At 42.2% G+C, this 15,845-nt stretch overlaps 1 protein-coding gene across 10 annotated transcripts in view; it reads left to right on the plus strand.

The window, feature by feature from the left end:
* Positions 1 to 15,845, plus strand: part of baz2ba (bromodomain adjacent to zinc finger domain, 2Ba) — a 73,318-nt gene that overhangs the window by 8,569 nt on the left and 48,904 nt on the right. For all 10 annotated transcript variants that reach the window (XM_008404439.2, XM_008404443.2, XM_008404440.2 and 7 more), the window contains exon 2: positions 7,132 to 7,174. The gene's annotated coding sequence lies outside the window, so the exon portion shown is untranslated. The remainder of the gene's footprint in view (positions 1 to 7,131; positions 7,175 to 15,845) is intronic.

Consider the following 15,845-nt stretch of genomic DNA (forward strand, 5'->3'; position numbering starts at 1 on the left):
GTGTGTGTGTGTGTGTGTGTGTGTGTGTGTGTGTGTGTGTGTGTGTGTGTGTGTGTGTGTGTGTGTGTGGATGTCTTGTTGTCGCTGGAGGGAAATGAAAGTACTCAATCACTCACCTGTCAGAGTACTTCAAAATCCGCCCATAACACACTGGCGCGCGCGCACTCCCGCACACGGACACATATGTGCATACACTCTCGCCCCTGAGGGTTTGACAGGACTGGCCCTTTATTGACTCCCTTGATCAAGGAGACAGCAGATCCATTTAATAGAAGCTCCACACACACACAGGGGCTGAAATCAAAGTGGATTCACATCTGCTCTCCACACAGCTCCACTATATCCTTTTTTTTTCTCTCTTGTACGGCAGAGCTGCTCATCATTTAAAAAATGGCTGCTTTGATGGGTGTTGAGTTAAATTTTCTGAGCCAGTACCAATAGACGTCATAACATTGTTCACTGCATGTAAAGCCAACAGTTCCTGTGCCGGGTATGCCAAAACAGCTCTGATTCGCCTCTTCACCTCATCTTGGGGTATTGCTCACAGTATAGTGTAATAATGTCATGATACAAACCCAGCAGGGGTTATAGGCCTGTTCCATTGGCTCTGGCCCTTCTCTTCCCAGTTGGCTACGGTTTGCGCTGAGTGTTCTGGAAGGCCACTTAGCTAAGAGGCTGCTGATAGTAGATGTGACAGCTGTGCTGGTCATGGCTACCCTGACCTTCACACGTCATCGTGACGGTCCATCAAGGCTGTAATGATACTCTGAACCTATTGTGTACTCCTGTGTTGGCCTAATTGTCCGCACTGGTGATTATGTGGCCACATATGCTACTGATACTGCCATCAAAATGAAACTGCAAACAGATACAAACAAGGCCAAGTTGGCTATTTACAGATTCATGTGGCAAAGAGAAGGAAGAAATAAATGTGGATTGCTTAATGTGGCTATAGGCTCCCTGCCAGTAAAAGAAAAGATATAATGGCAATTCAGAAACATGCATCTTGCACAAACTAAAGAAAGAAGCACACAATCAGGCCTAGTATTTTATATATTTTCTACCTCTCACAAATGGATTGCACTAATGCTCGGAGCTTTCCACCGGTCTCAAAGCGCCTTACTTCAGCGCATGGTGGTAACACGTTCCCTTGAGATGGCACTAGCTCCATCAAGTCAAGGAAGAAACCATTTAGCAGAATGACAAACACACACATACATTCAAGCAACACGGCACCAGGAGGCTGGGAGGATTTGGATTGCACTTAGACAAACGTTTCTCACACAAGTTCTTTATTCCTCCTCTACGCTCCCCTTCTTTTGCCCCGAACATACACTTTCTCGCACACAAAAGTACTTGCACAGAGATTCCATTTTGTCAGCTTTCAGCCCCAGATCATGTAACGATAAAAGATGCTGCCCTGCAGTTAGACACTGCCAGTAAATCACAGGGCAAAGAAAGCTGGGAGAAGCACTTATTTTTAAGCAGCATGAGAGACCACACTGGGGCTGGGGTTGGATGGGAAGGGGGGTAGGGGGGAGTTGAGACAGATAGGGTAAGACAGAGGGAGAGAAAGAGAGAGGCAGAGAGAGCTTCTTTGTGCACTGTGTACTGGCATTGTGTGTGATGAAGAGATGAATCACAGCTATTTAGGGATTGGTTTCCTGCAACTGATTGTGTGACGACTTGGTGGCGGACAGACTGTCAAGACTTGCCTGTTTTGTTCAAGGGGCTTCAGGAAAATGTCTGCAGCCAAGTCTTGCCTAACTCACTCCCACAGGCACCGGTGTGCTAGAGATCAGCAGAGGCAACAGAGACAAACACCTCAATGGTGTTGCTCCTCTAACAGGGCATCAAATATTAAAGTGAAATAGATTTTAGGCTAATCTCAATATGTGTATTTCCAGAGTACACTTGTTATCCACTCTCCTACAGCAAATAGAGTTTTCAAAGTCTTTCTTTCTTTCTTTCTTTCTTTCTTTCTTTCTTTCTTTCTTTCTTTCTTTCTTTCTTTCTTTCTTTCTTTCTTTCTTTCTTTCCCTCTCTTTGCTTTGTGGTTGGTACAAAATTGTGACCCATGTGTTTACCACTGTGCGGATGTCAGTGAGCTGCTGTATGTATCTGAACAGCAAAGTCAACATCTGTTCATCTGAGGAAGCAGTGGTGGTAGATTAGGAAACCCAAACAAGACAATCCAGGCAGACGTTACAGCAGTTAGATTGCACATTGCCCATGTGCAAGCATGCCTGAAGTATGAAATAATAATAGCTTTGCAGGTAATTCCTGCTTTTTTTTCTCTCCTCTTCATGTTATTCAAATGAAAATTACTAGGTAAAGATGGCTGTAATTAACACATTTTCTGGACATCTTTTCCAAAATTATTAAATAAAACTGAATCACACGGATGTCATTTCAACACAGTAATGTGAAAGATATTTAAAGGCAGAAGAGGTAATGAAAATAAGTTAATATTTTTATATTTGCTGATGACGGTTCTATTTTTGCCTACTGATATTGTCTACACCTCCCAAAGTTATGAACTCAGTGCATAGAAGATGCAAGTTGTAACAACTCTTAAGGTCCACCAACCACTATCTACAGAGCATTCAGATCAAACACGCCCCAGAGTTTAAATAACTTGGCTGAAAATAAAAAGTAAACAAAGTAAAATATAAAGTAGCTTCAACAGCTGACATACTCTGCTGAACGTATCCTCAGCATTTGTGTCCCTTCGTAGAGGAACTCCAGCGTTCCTCTCACCCAAAGTTTTGCCCTCTTCTGCAGTCTGATACTGCCGATCTTCCTTTACAAATCTGAGACCTGGACAGTGTCAAAACAAGAAATTAAAGATGGTGTCTATGTCAGACTGTTGTCTTTTTCTTAGAGCAATGCTGACAGGAGGTTCAGAAATGCAGACTGCAGAAGTTCAACTTATCCTGTAGAACGAACCCTGATCAATTCCTGCACCGTCTTGTGGGGCAAGTGAGCCATGCACTGGAGAGTCCAAAGCAATGCCAGAGAGAAGCAGAACTAATTTTGGATGCCCTGAAGTCTTGATTGAGACTTGATCTCAATCAAGTCAAGCCCAGTGCCATCTAGGACTGCTCAAATAATAAATAAAAAAAAAAAGAAAATGTTACCCAGTATTGAAAACAAAATTATTTCAAATGCTTTCTAGTTGAGTTGGAAAAACACTGTATTTGTTGCACTGGATGAGCAGTTATTTAGCCTGAATATAAAGCTGTGTGACATGTCACATATGTTTGAGGTATTATGCTTTGTTCCCATGTGCAGATGTCTAAAACAACGACATTGTGACTTTTTGGCACTTTTCGAGTATAAGTTTCCCTAGCAGCTATATCCGTCTGCATACCCTGTTGCTCGAAGCTATTTTTTTCTTAGCACTCCTGAAAGCATCACTCCCCCATCTCCAAACCATGGCAGAAAACTCCAGAGTTCATAGATTGAATACCTGGTTGTGATGAGGAAGCACGGCAACACCATCAAAAATGCCAACAGCTCAACAAGAGTTCCCACGTTTTGAGTGTCAGAGGTGTTGAATTAATCGTTTATTAAAAAAGACAGCTGTGGATGAAGGAGTGGTGATAAGAAAGAAATGTTGAACATAAGGTGCCTTTAGCGCAAAGTCAGCCTGGATGAGAGATTTTAACAACCCAGATTTGACAAAATACAGAAAGTTACTATTTAGCAAGCTACAGTTTTGCTGATAATCTTGACAAAAAGATGTGTAGCATAATATCAAATGGCTTTGACAAAATGTGAATAGTTTGACTCTAAGTAATTTTCCTAACTGTATAAACCAGCTTTTACTGGGATTTCTGCTGTTGCCTTGAGCACTCATTATTTAAGTTCCTAGTCATATTGCACAGTACTTTAATTCTGAACAAAAACATGCTGTGTGTTAATGGGCTGCTGTTCTAATCACTCCCTTCTGAACAGCATTCTGATGTGTTGGTGCTCAGCTTGCGTCTGCAATACATTACTGTGTCAGTTATTGTGGTTTAGTTGCTTTTACTTTATTTATTTTTTAAGCAATTTTTTATTTACTCTACTGTCATGGTTTGTTTGTAAAAGTACCATAGGCATATATAATTTTTGGGAGCTTCCAGCCACATTGTTGTGTATTAATTTTAAACATAAAATAAATGTGGCATATATTTTAAAGCTGCTCTTTCAGTCACTGGTCGCTGTGCATTGTTCTCATGTCTTGGTGCTCCTAAATCTGCTAGCCTAGTGTGTCAATCTTACCGAATTGATATCACTGTTTAGCATCATTGTAGTATAATATTTGGCCTCATGCAGTTATGACTTCTTTTTGCAGATATGTTTACCAGGATAATGTCCTTCAGAAAAAAAAAACAAGCTGTAAAACTGCAGCTTTGTTTTGAAACTGGACTAGTTGCAAAATGATTTCTACTGTTGGACTATTTGGAAAGACAGCTGATAAATTTGGTGCTCTAGCCCTGATGTTGGAAGAAGAGTTTGTCTGACACAAACTTCTTTTTTTCTTAGAAAACATCCAAAGTATTCAAAAGAAAATGCAGCTTGGGAAACTGAAATACCTAGATGCAATGCTATACTTGAGAAGCTATTGACTAACATTTGCAAGGCAGCCAATCCAGGAGCACTACTTCTTTTTTAGATGTTAGACTGATTTTCTAGACTGTACTAGATGTTGGCTTCCGCTTTATTGCAGACACTCTGTGTATCAATGTAGATCAAGGTATTTTTGGAGTTTGAACTATTAAAATAGGGAGTCCTAAGTGTTTTTAGAGGGGGGTCTCATGTATTTGCAAATTTCAGCTATTGGTGGGAGGAATACTGTGAGGTTCACTGTTCACTGTTGACGCTTTCTCTATTTATTGCTAACTGATCTCTCCATATTTACATTTCAGATAGTTGCACAGGTTAATTGTGTTGCTGAGTGGTGCAGACACCACCGAGGCAATGATGTATCAAATGAGAGACAGAAAAAAGCCATACTTGCAAAACACAACATGGCATAATAATAATAATAATAATAATAATAATAATAACACCAATCATAATAATAATAATACTATTGTAATAATAATAATAATAATAATAAACTGTTTTTTCATTCTTGACTCTTATGTTGTCTTCATGATCGCTTAAAGCCAACATTGACCTTGAAAGATAAATTCAAATAATTGACCACCCTGACACCTTAACATGAATAATAAAGTAACTTTGTGTGGCCTCCAAAACATGACTACCATTTTTGCCTTTCTGATTATTCTAAAATAATATTTTCCGTTTGCTGTTCTTGTTCCAGTTTTATTGTATTCTTATTGTGATATGCAATGGTCTATAAAGCTTTCATACATCACACTTTGATCAAACGATTGTTTCATTTCATGTTTCAAGTGTTGGATTGTCAGTTGGAGTAAACCAAGCCAAATATCGAAGTGATGTTAAAATAAATGTGAATCATTCCTTGAGTATGAAATAATTGTTAGTTGCAGCCTAACCACACCACTATGATTCATACAGACGTTTTTATTGAATAAGGGTGCAGGAAAAAGTGTGTGTGTGTGTGTGTGTTTTATGTGTTTTTTTTTTAGCCATGTGCTATTGATGTAAAAACCGCTAAGATCTAACAGTAAAATGAGGTTAATAGACTAACAGCCTGATTCTCAGTCAGGCAAATGATGGCAGACAGCATTGGCTTTCTGATCCAGTGTAATTCACCTGCCTCATGGCTGGCAAATCACATTCAGTGCTGAAGTCCTATGAGCAGAGGATCCTTTAATCATCAGCTAATAGGCCTTTATGAAAAAGCTGAAGATGAATTCAGCCTACCTGGCTCTCTGTTGTCATTATCACGGCGATGAGTTATCAAAGTGTTTGTGTGTGCCTGCAGCCTTGGTGTGTGTGTGTATGCGTGTGTGTGTGCATTTGTGTGTCTGTGTAGATAATGTGGGAAGCCATTACAGTTAGAGTCTGATCAGTTTAGGCAATATCAATACAGCCAGAATAGCGTCTGATGAAGTGATCTGTGATGGTGTGTTGGATGATGAGCCTCAGACAACCGGCATGGCTGGAGGGCATTTGGACCGACAGAATCAGTTAGAACTCTTCAGATGTGTTTCTGTTAATTTTAATAATAATTAAAAAAAACAAAACAAACAAGAAAAAAACTAAGTGTGAACATAAACTTTAGTTTTTCAACAGATTTCCATGACTGTAGTATCTGTGCAAAGTCGTGCTAAGACAACATTCGCAAGGCTCGGCTTTGTTGCTGCTGACCAGATGGATGTGTTTACAGACAACAAAACCTTGTTAGATAGCTACCCACACACGCTACAACACCGCTCTTGTGTTGCTGTCGTCTGGAAGTGTTTGCGCTGCTTCTCTGATGCCCCCTGGTTGTATATGAGGAAACCCGGTTTTTGTAGCTGTTGCGCTTTTAACACTAACCTAACCTTTCTCACCCACTTCATAAATGAAAGATGAAGTAATAGTAGTCTAAATGGAAGTTTTAAAATCTTTGTGTACGTTTGACTGCTGTATATACAAAGTAGGGTGGTGTCTGTTATGGTGAGCTGCTTAGATTAGGCTCAGGCTCCTAAGTGCAGAGGAGGGCCTCGGAGACAATGCATGAAAGCTGGGCGTGAGAACGCCGGTAAGGCTTGGTTCTCTGCAAGAACTGTCTTGTGTTTAGGGAAAATATCCTCACACTCACAGCTCCAATGTCTAGATCCATTTCTAGCAAACAGGTTTTGCAAGAAAAGGGCTCAGGGAGACAGAGAGACTTTTTCTGGGTGTGAATGTGTTTTTGAGCGTGCAAGAGTGTTTAAGGGTAGCCGCAGCTGCATGTGTGTGGTTTTTTTTTCTTTTTTAAATGTAATTTTTTTTTTTTTTTTTCAAACATCACTGTATTTCTGGCTTGATGTGCCTGAAAACCACAAATACAAAGATGTGTAGCTGCAAGATTGGTGTACAGGCTGGTTTCAGGAGGTTCACCCTGTTTTTTTTGTCAGCGTAATGAAACCGTATAAAACCAAAGCATGTTTCAGAGATCTCATACCTCAAATTTTGTGATTTAACCTGAACTTAAGTGAGCGTTTGTTTCTTCCTTTTCTCCAGGTGGTACAGCAGTTATGTCAAAGAGCTGAAGACATCTCTAACAGTGAGTACATGCTCTTGTTTTCTTCTGGCTTTGCCCTCCACTGCATGTATGTCTGTGTGTTGCAAAACAGTCGATGCGTGACTTTTTGAAATGCATATTGTCACACACTTCTGCTTTTACTGTTCTTTTTTTCTTTTTGTGGCATGTCAGAACAAACTTGCCGACTCCTCCAGTTTCAGGCCTTATTTGATTTTCATTCATTCAGTGAAAGAGGATGTTTTTTTTTCTTCTTCCCCAATTAAATTTAACAAGAGCCCCTTGAAAAGCAGTTGTTATGATTACATTACAAATTCGGGGTTCATTCAGTGAATCAAGCAATTAATTAGATTTCCTCCATTCTAATCAGAATATTTGTATGAAACATAGGAGCCTAATAAACATTCTTTGAGTTTGCTATCTGTTCATACCCAACACTGAATGTAAATGGCTGTTAACTGAGCCTGACAGCGCTTCAGGGTTGGGATTCTGCAATTGTGCAGAGTTGTTTATGTGGATTGTTATATGCAGTTTTAATTCTCTCCTTTCTCCGAAGCGCTCCTTCTTTTCTTCTCCATTTTTCTCACTCTCTGTTTGTGAACGCAAGCAGTACTCAGGGGTGCGGCTGCATCCTCAAGGCTTCAGTTCACATACACACAAACACACACACACTCACGCACACACACACACTCATCAAGGTGGCAGGTTTTTTTGTTCCACACACACAATGACTTGCACTTTTCTTTTCCCCGCACCACTTGAAGGCCCCTGTGCCGATGAGTGTGTCATCAGATCAAATGGGATCTTTTATAAGAAGGTTTTCTGTGAATGCGGAGCTCAGGGAAATACTTGTTTCACATGTGACTGTCTCTTTTTTAGCCCAGTGTGTTGCCAGACCTGATTCTATCAGGTCTAACGTTAACGCTTCATCTCTCCCGATGAATGATACATTACACCCTCTTCTCCCCCACGCAGGTTGGTGCGGGCAGGTTGTATCATTTGTGATAAGTATTGACGAATCCTCTCCTGGGGAATCAATTTGGAGTGGGGGGATAAGGGGTTTGTATCCTAGTCGCTCAACCCCCACAGCTGGCTGTTCCTAACCACCGCCTTGGCTGCCTGACTCTTCCTGCAGCCCCATGGAGAACAAGCACAGCGGAGCACAGGGAAAGATGGAGCTCATCCAAACAGCTATGGTGTAATTAGCTGACATTTGTTGCTTGGAAGACAAGAGAAGGGGAAAAAAAACAACAAAATAAAAAAAAAACTAAGGAGCTGCTCGACTCAAACACCCAAAGAAATATGCAAATGTTGAAAGAGAGGGAGAGAAAATAGAAAAAAAGAAATGTGTTTAATGGCACAGAGATATAAACTATTCATACGTGATGGTGTGTAATTTTGTGTGTTATGAACCCATTGAACTTTGCGTGAGTGGTTACGCTTGTGCCTTCTAACCCAACGTGATGAACTCCTGGTCTTTAACTACGCGGAGATAAAAATGATGCTTTCCTTCTCTTCTGTTTAGCGTTCTTGCTTTGCGGAGCATGTCTCAAGGCTTTTCAGCCACCTCAGCAAGGCATTACACAACAGAGCTACACAGTACCCACATGAAGAAGCATCCATCCACAGCCGGGATGATTCTTCGGTTCCAGGGAAAAAAAAAAGGCTTGTTGTATGAATGTGCAGCGTCGGTGTGTCGGTGCATGTCTGTGCATTTAAGGAAGGGCGCTGCAATGTTCACGCAGGCCCATCTGCTTGATCCGAGCTGGAAATGCAATGCTGTTTAATGGCAAAACACTGAGTGGCAGGGAGGTGTGCAGAGATGGGAGGAGTGTGTGTGTATGTGTGTGTTTCTCTCTCTGTGTCTAAGTGAGTGAGGGTGTGAGTGTGAAATAGAGAGGAATAAAGGGAGAGGGAGAAGGAGAGAGAAAAACATCTCGAAGGTCAGGAGCAGCGGGCGGCCGTAGGGGAGAGACACGTGAGACAGAGATAGTCTTGCGTCAGCCCCACAGCAGTCCGACTCTTATGTGTGTGTGTATCTCCTGTGGGGCCAGCATTTCCATCTGCATTGTACCGTGTGTTACAACAGAGGAAGATCCCTGTTTCTATTCAGATAGATAGATAGATAGATAGATAGATAGATAGATAGATAGATAGATAGATAGATAGATAGATAGATAGATGTGTTAATTGCTACTTGGAATTACTTGCATGCAGTCATTGAGCTATGGATAATTTTTTTTACATGGTTCTTTTGACAGTGGAAGGGGAAATTACACCTTCTAGCCTGAGGGGAAAGAATTTGTGTCTCGCTGCCTGTCACAAAACCTGAATAATGTTTCATCAATCCCAGCAACTACTATCATTTTTCAGCACTTATTCATGAGCCCCCTTTGTTTCTCACTGTGCACTTTTTTTTTCTTCCCCCATGCCCTTTAAACCGGTGCTCTGTTAGATCAGGGAAGTGTTAGAGATAACGCCTAAACATTTAGTACTTTGTACTTGCCTCGGAGCTAAGATTGTTAAAAAGCTACTCCGAGCTTGTCCTCGGGATAGGGAGGCGTGTTGATTCAGCAGGCGCGCTCCAGCTTCACTTTTTGGGCTTTACCCGTCTACAGCTTTGTGTCACTTGCACTCCCACTCATGTTCGCTTCGCTTTCACACAGAAAGCTCTGGCCGTTCCACTCCTGCCTCCCCTCGACCCACACTGTCTCGACAGGATTTAGTTCTGTAGGCAGACTTTTGATTCACCCCCACCGCCAAAACGGCCTCTGCCCTCCTCGTCTCCATGCAGCACGAGGTGAGGCTGCTCCTTTTACAGACCCTTGTGCCATGAATCACTGCTCGCACCCAGGGAGCCTCAGTCCACTGAGGGCCTGCCTGCCCAGACTATAATGTGTGTGGTCATGAGGGGGCCATTTTGAATGGAGTCCAGACAAAACAGGAGCTAAAGAACCCAAGCTGTGAGCTTTCTCATGGAGGGCAACAGCAGGAGTGGTGTGTGTGTTTCTCTGTTTGTGTATGCTTGTGTGTGTGTTTTCACGTGTTTCCTGTATCAAAGGTGAGATGTTGGACATACAATGCCTGGGTCTGGGCATTGTAATACAACATAATTGTATACCAGTAATTTATGAAACGTTAGGAGAAGCCCTCCAAACCTGATACTGCACAAACCTTTGAGCTGAGCACAGATGCGGTTTGCAATTTGAGATGCTCAGACTCTGTGCTGATGTCTGTTTGGCTGTGAGGTTTAAAAACAAGAAGCTATTCAGTGTTAGCAACAAGCTACAGATCACATCAGTATCACCCAGAGGGAGGTAATGGTGCTTTTTTAAAATTATTTTTCTCAATGGCCTGGTTATCAGTTTTAAATCTGTTGCTCTGTCATGTTTTTTGGAGATGTTGTTGTCATCGCTAAAAGCTTTGAGTATAATTTTTTGTACCTGATAGTTACATTTTTGCGATTCATCAATCAGACTTTTGCTGGCCAGTACCCATTTCCAGTTGACTTTGATGTGTGATCCGCCATTTTGTTTTGTTGTATTTGTACAATTAAATGTAGGATCCATTTGCTCCTTTGATCATTTCCGCCCAGCTTTGCATCTTAAACTTTGTCATTTAGTCTCTTCGTGCTTTCATTTTGGACCTGTTAACAAACCGCCCATGTTTGTTTACATGTAACATGTTGGTTTTCTTTACCAACATGTATTTTCATGAATGATAAAGATATTTCATCATACAAAATAATCAAATATAATGTGTAATTTAATTGCATGTTAATCTCTAAAAGAATTAGTATTACACTATAATTCCGTTTGGATCCCCATTTTGACCAGTTAACAAGATAAATTATAAATCAGAACATCTCCATTAAACCAAACTGTGACAAAATGTTCAACAAATTATCAAACCGTTACGATCAAAGAAAAAATGGATGTAAGTTCCTTGACAGAGAGAGTTTGGACTTTGGGACATGCTTAATGTATGATTGAGTTATCGCCTTTACTGATATATGCAGATTTCTTCAACTTACCTTTAGATACGCATTGCTGGTAGCAGAACATTACCTAATAACTGAAATTTGTAAGAATCACATCTTTAAGGAAAAAGTAAAAAAATTAAAAAATAAATAAAAAATATAAATATATATATATATAGCTTCTATACAACGTGTATAGAATCTTCTAGTGTCCAAATCGTTTTCTACATCAATCCAATTCATAACAAAACCTTTCAAAGTCTGATTTAAATGTGGTTGAGTACTGTTCAGTTAAATCAAATTACAACCCAATTCTATTGATAAAAAGTCTGACTAAAGATTAATGTGGTAATATGACTTGATTAGTGGAATAAAATGGTTGAAATAATCACCATGTTGGCATACAGTATGAGTATTACTCTCCTATTAGGGCTACTTATGGGGATTATTTAGCAGACCATGCTCAAACATTTTCTCTCCTTCTCTTGTTCTCTCAATCTCTCACACACACTCAACCACACACACACACACACCCACAAGATGCCAGCTGTTGCCCCATGAAAGCCTCTAGGTTTATTGGGTCTATCTGCTACCTTTATGGCCGAGCCACATCTCTCCAACTGTCTTTATTCCCTTGCCACTCTTTCAGACATGGACCTTGTTTCTTGACATCCTCTGTAGCTTCCTGTCCCCCTTATCTCCCTCTTTAGGTCTTATTTCCTCCTCCCTGACTTCAAACACACACACCAAACAAATATTACTGTGCTGCAATCGTGGTTTTGCCTGTAAAACGTGAATGTTGCTCCAAGCGGTTGGTCCCCGCAGGGCCCTGCGCGTCTCGGGGGCCGGTCGGACGGGCCCGGGTTGTAACCTGGATACAGCTGCAAACCAGAGGAGCCATTAACAGTGCCGGGAGGCCCCCAGCTCCCAGTGAGGGCTCATTACTGTTTCTGTGCAGTCACACTCCTCCTATGAAACGCAGCAGTGTGTCTGGTGAAACTAGCCAGGACACTGAGCCTCGGGGAAACTATTACGCCTTGATTTGATGAGAGAGAGAAAAGAGAGAGAGAGTGGCAGAAGAGAGAACTGGGAGAGGGAAGGTTTGTCAAAACAGGAAAAACGAATACCAAGAATGATATTAATCATTAAACACATCCAGCTTTCCATGAACTGTTCTGTGAGAGTGTGAGTATCTGTGTTTATTGGATGTGATTTGCTCTTTGTTCTGTGTGTTTGTGTGTATGTGTGTGCTCTCTGAGGCCCAGTTCAGCTGTCTGGTCTGCTGTGCAGATGGCTGAGTTGGGGCCTGGTGAATGAGATACCCTTTTTTCCTCTTCTGTATCTTAATCGGTCATCCTTTCCTTTCCTTTTCTTCCCTTTTCTTTCCCTTTCTTTCCCTTCCCTTTCTTGTTCCTTTCATTTCCTCGATACCTATTCCTGCTAAGTTTCATTTACGAGCTACATCCCTGGCTGCCTCCTCTCTTTCATCACTGCATCTGCTGAGGGCCATCTTGGGCAGAAGAGAGTTTTGCACCACTCTATTTTCCTCTCTCCTCTCCGTCCTTCTTTATGCGCCTCTCAGGCCTCAGTGCGGCAGCTCTACGCCGTGGCTTTGGAATGAAATGTCTCTTAACCGAGCCATGTGCCCCGGAGCTACGGTAATTGCAGGTGAAATTCAGCTTCCTCTTTAAAATGCCATCTCTCATTTCCAGTTACCGGCCCCCCTCCGTATCTCTCCCCCCCCACACATCCCCCCTACTTCTTGCTCCTGCTCTTCTTTCCCTCTGGCTGTCTTTCACAGGCGTGTGAATCCCTCAGCCCCTGTCGCGTCTCTCTGCCCCAACAGACACTCCCACAATGCACAGCGCTGATGGTTGCACAGTGATATCAGCCATGCAGAGGGAAGGGAGGGCCGCTGCCTAGACACACTCAATATGTGTGTTTGTGTTTGTGTTTGAGCTTCAGAGTGCAAGATCAGTATGTGTATGTGAGACAAAAAAAAACTGAAAGTGTGTGTTTGCTTGGGAGCCGGAGAGAATGAACATACACATCTGTGGGTGTCTCACTGTGTGTGTGCATGTGTGCGTGTGTGTGTGTGTGTGTATGCAGGGGGAAAGTAGTGTGTTCTCTTATGTGTGTTTAAGTTTCTGTGTGTGTGTGTGTGTGTAGCGTCAGCAAGGCATGAGCTGTGTAGAGGTGACATCAAGGTGAACACGGCGTGCAGAACGCTCTGTCGACTCGGGAGGCAGCAAATGGCTCTGTGGCAGATGGAGTCTTTGTCAGGAAAGAAAAATGGCAGCTCAAGAGCGTCAGAGGCACCCCCCCCCCACCCATCCAACACATATACACACACAAGTACACACACAATCAATCTTTACATTTGTAAATTAATTTCTATATATATCTATAGATAGATAGATCAATCAATAGGAATATATCTGTTTTACACTCTTTCATTTTTAGACACAACTCATGCTTAAACACTCATATGTACAGTTATATTCACATAGGCAAGTTTCACCTACTGATGTTGACATGCATACATCTACACTCCCCCAACCCCCCGCCCCCCCCCGGTTCCTCAGTGAGCTGGGCCAGCGGGCGGTGACCTTCCCCAGCTTGGAGGGTTCCCTGGCTATTTGATCAATTATCCTTCTCCCATTGTTTACCAGGAAGCAGGAGCACAGAGAGGAGAGGAGAGGAGAGAAGGCTCAAAATGGCCACTGTCAGGTGGAGGGATCCATTTCCCTGCCAGCGTGGGGGTGGGGGTTAGGGAGGGAGCGAGGGAGGGAGAGTGAGAAAGACCAAAGCCGTGAAGTGTGCTTAGAGAGAAGGGAGGAGCATGAATTCCCTGGCAGTTGAGGATGATGTGACATTATACCACAGGTACGGCTCTGACAGCGGTTAACATTTGTAATGCTGACATCATCTGGTTAAAAGGCGTCTACAAGATCTCCAAAGTTTGAACATCCAACCATCAATTATCAATGTATAAATCTGTAAAGAGCATGTTTTCCTTCTACTTGGTGCACAAATCGGCACAGGGAAATGTAATGTCATGTCTATATAATAATGCGTGCACACGCATGTATGCATAATACCACATTACTGCAGATACACGTCCTATTTTTAGTGTGTAGAAGTGTGTGTGTGTGTGTGTGTATGTGTGGTGGGGGTGGGGGGCGTACTCTAAAGGTCAGGTGGCAGAGAGAAAAAAAGGAGTGGGAACAAATGATGCACTAAGCGAATGACACTCTGAGGTCCTGCTTTAATATGTATGTATCGCAGGTTGATGGCTGATTTCATTAGCGCCTCTCATTGTTATGCATAGATTGTCCTCCTGCAGCAAAATGAATATTGTATTCACACGCGTGCACATGCTCGCTCTCTTATACACACTCGCACGACAACAACTGCAATTTTTCAGGGAATACTGTATGTCTGATTTCTTGCAGAGGACTTGAAGAAAAAGGGTGATGTTTCCACAGGCTGTTATCTGTGTCGGCTATAATTAAAACAATTTACAGAGCTGTCATTTTAACTGAGGTTTCGGCAGAGCTGTGGACAATTGCTGTCAGGTAGTTGTGTGATTATTTTGAGGTCCTCCTTGATAGCGGGGAGAATTATTTTCAAAGCCGCAAGGAGAGGCTATCTTTGTTTAAATGACTTAAGCAGAACAAGTTGTTTTGTGTCTGAAGGCTGAGATTACATTCCTCCAGTTTGCCTAGAGATGTGTGTGAATATTGTGTTGGACGCCATCCATTTGTTTGTGTTTTTGGGACATGTCCTTGCGCATAGTGAACGCATAGGGCAAGCGTATGAAGACTCCTGACCACCCCTTCCTAATCCTCTAAGATGACTGCGTTTCAGCTGGAATTCCAGTCCTTAGTGAGGCATGAGCAAATGTTGAGTATGAGATATTAATAGCTATTGTGGGCGGAAAAAGAAGAAAAAAAAACCCTTCTGCCTTTTTCCATATGTTTTGCAAGGAAACAGTCCAGATGGATTATCTCTTGGTCTGGAGCTTTCTGTTGCTTCAACCAGCTCAAATCCAAGTGGTGTCAGACTTTGCCAGGAACACGGCCGCGCACACGCACACACATGCACACACATGCATACACCCATGTGCTCACTCCCCTCCCGTCTAACAAGCTATTACTGATTAACATGTCTAAACTCAGCCAGTTCAAAAAGCCACTCTTTACTTTCTTTTTTTTTTTTCATCTTGCTCTTGCAAGAAAAACGGATGACGTGACAGTCTTTCTTCCTTGCATACCTCACGTTCCTCGCAGGCGCACAGATATGTTTGTCGCCTTCCTATTTGTTGCCTGAGAAACCATGCTGGCTTGTCTTCTCACATTTCACACTTGGCTTCATCCCCTTAACCCCTAATGCTCAGCCGGGATGGGCTGCGTGACCTCTTGAGTCATGGATGTTAGACTCTTTGGCATCACAAGGCCCGGAGTTGGGCTCTATTTTGCCCAGTGATTGTAAACACGAACAGGAGCAGACTTTCTTGGATTAAAGATAAAGAGAAAATCTGTTGACACTCTTGGCAAACACTTTGTCCCGTTTGTTCGCGCAGATTTCACTCATATTTGTTGTTTGCTTTGGATTTGTATCCCTTTGCAATCTTAATTTCATAGCACTTGTTAGCTGCATGGTCGTCTTGCATTTTAAGATCAAGCATTTCGATACAGACGTTCACACTTGGCC

This window comes from Poecilia reticulata, linkage group LG3 (genome assembly GCF_000633615.1).
Source record: "Poecilia reticulata strain Guanapo linkage group LG3, Guppy_female_1.0+MT, whole genome shotgun sequence".
In the NCBI taxonomy this organism is placed as follows: Eukaryota; Metazoa; Chordata; class Actinopteri; order Cyprinodontiformes; family Poeciliidae; genus Poecilia; species Poecilia reticulata.